We start from the raw sequence: 2,500 nt of genomic DNA on the forward strand, positions 1-2,500 counted from the left end.
TTTTTAAAACTATACAAGGAAGCCAAAAATAGATATGTTCCCAAGGTAACCAGAAAGGATGTTGATAAAAAGAGATGCGAGACAGATAGAAAGAGAAAAGAGGAAGCTTGGAAGGGATGGAGGAGACAAAGAAGAATCAACTCGTGGAACGATTTCAAACAAGCAAGGAATGAATATATAAAGGTTAGAAGAGAAGAAAAAAGGAAGTATGAAAAAGATATAATCGAAAAGTGCAAAGACCAACCCAAACTATTCTATAGACATGTGAACAGCAAATTGAAAAATAGAGAAACAATCGATAAACTGAAAATGGATGGAACCACATATGAGGACCCAGCAGAGATGGCAGAGGTGATGAACAACAGCTTCCACAGAGTTTTCACATTAGAATAAAAATTTGTACAACCCCCGGGCCAGGAAAGAGGAAGGGTTATGCAAGAGATACAGTTAACGGTGCAGGAGGTCAAGGAAAGTTTGAATAAGCTGGATGTGAGAAAGGCAACGGAGCTGGATGGAGTATCAGGGTGGATTTTGAAAGAATGTAGTAAACAACTTGCGGAGAAACTGCACTCCATAATGAGTGCCTCCCTGAGGGAAGGAAAGGTACCACAAGATTGGAAGAGAGCAAACATAATACTGATTTTTAAGGGAGGCAAGAGAGAGGACCCATTGAATTACAGACCGGTATCACTCACTAGTGTGGTTGCGAAGATATGTGAGAGACTGGTTAAAAACTGGTGGTCGGATTTCTTAGAAAGTGAGAAAATTATCTCGGATTGCCAGTTTGGATTCAGGAGAGGGAGATCTTGCATCACCAACTTGTTGTGTTACTACCCAAGGGTGATAGATTTAATACATGAGAGAGTGGGTGATGGACTAAGTGGCTGGAGGACTTCCTGACTAACAGGGAAATGAGGATGATAATCAGGGACAGGGTTTCCAACTGGTGCCCTGTGATGAATGGAGTCGCGCAAGGTTCGGTGTTGGCACCAATAATGTTTGCTGTTTATATAAATGATATGGTGGATGGAGTGTCCAGCAATGTGAGTTTGTTTGCAGATGATGCAAAACTATTGAGACGTGTGAATAATGTGAAGGACTGTGAGGTATTGCAAGGGGACCTGGATAGAATATGGGAGTGGAGTGGTACATGTCAGATGGAGTTGAACCATGGGAAATATAAAAAAATGGAGTTTGGTAGGAGTGGCAGAAGATGCAAATATGATTACAAGATGGGAAGTGAGACAATATGCAGAGGAGTGGAGGAAAAAGATTTGGGAGTGACTGTTTCAGAGAACATGTCACCGGACAAACACATCAACAGGATAACAGGACAAACTCTGAATTTGCTGAGGAGCATAAGGATGGCATTTGTGTACTTAGATGAGATGATGAGGAAAATAATAGTCACAATGATAAGGCCAAAGTTGGAGTATGCAGCAGTGGTCTGGTCTCCTCACGAAAAGAAGAACATAAAGAACCTGAAAAGAGCGCAGAGAGTGGCAACTAAGATGGTACCGGAACTTCGAGATCGGACCTATGAGGAAACTCAATAGCATGGGGCTCACAACTCTGGAGAGAAGAGAAAGAGGAGATCTGATAGCAGTGTACAGGGTGGCAAACGGAGTGGAGCATTTGGACAGAGAGGACCTGTGTGTGTGGAACGAGAGAAACGAGAGGACATGGAAAGAAGTTGAGGGCGACCATGTGTAGGAGAGATGTGAAAAAGTTTAGCTTCCCAAATACAAGCATTGAGCTATGGAATAGACTGGAGGAGGAGGTGGTCTGTGCAAGAAACATACATGATTTAAAGAAAAAGTTGGATAAGAGTGGATATGTAGACGGGACAGCGTGAGCATAGCTCTTTTCCCGTATGTCACAACTATGTAAATATAACTAGGTAAACGCACACACACACACACACACACACATACCCATATATATATATATATATATATATATATATATATATATATATATATATATATATATATATATATATATATAGAAACACACACAGAGACAGAGAGAGAGAGAGAGAGAGAGAGAGAGAGAGAGAGAGACTCGGGAGAAATTTAAATTTAGTCTAGATTTTGACAACAGAGTAACATTAGCTTGATTTTTAGACTACACAGTGCCCTATATCAGTGAAAAGATGGTTCCCACGGCTTCTACAAAGGCTAGTGGGAAGCGAGAGAAAAGGAAGCATGTAACACTCTCAGTACTGACAAACTAAAAATGATTAAGCAAGTGGAAAGTGGCAAGAAAAGAAAGAAAGTTATGGAGGACTTCAACATAAGCAGCTGTATGATTTTAAACAATGATGGCAAGGTCCATGTTACAGAAGCTATGGCAGATGGACAATCGATGACAGGAGGAGACATTAAAATGATAATGGAGAAGCCTAATTAGAACAACTAGATGAAGTGGTGTGGTGAAGTGGGTTACTGCCAAGCGAGCGGAGGGCAATATTGGGATGCAATTCCTGAGAAGGCAAAAA

The 2,500-nt window shown here is 41.0% G+C and overlaps 1 protein-coding gene across 2 annotated transcripts in view; it reads right to left on the reverse strand.

Moving 5' to 3' along the window:
• The window catches only part of LOC127007347 (protein mono-ADP-ribosyltransferase PARP12-like), a 20,679-nt gene that overhangs the window by 13,838 nt on the left and 4,341 nt on the right, over positions 1-2,500 (reverse strand). The gene's annotated exons all lie outside the window — the stretch shown is intronic.

This window comes from Eriocheir sinensis, chromosome 35, assembly GCF_024679095.1.
Source record: "Eriocheir sinensis breed Jianghai 21 chromosome 35, ASM2467909v1, whole genome shotgun sequence".
Taxonomy (NCBI): domain Eukaryota; kingdom Metazoa; phylum Arthropoda; class Malacostraca; order Decapoda; family Varunidae; genus Eriocheir; species Eriocheir sinensis.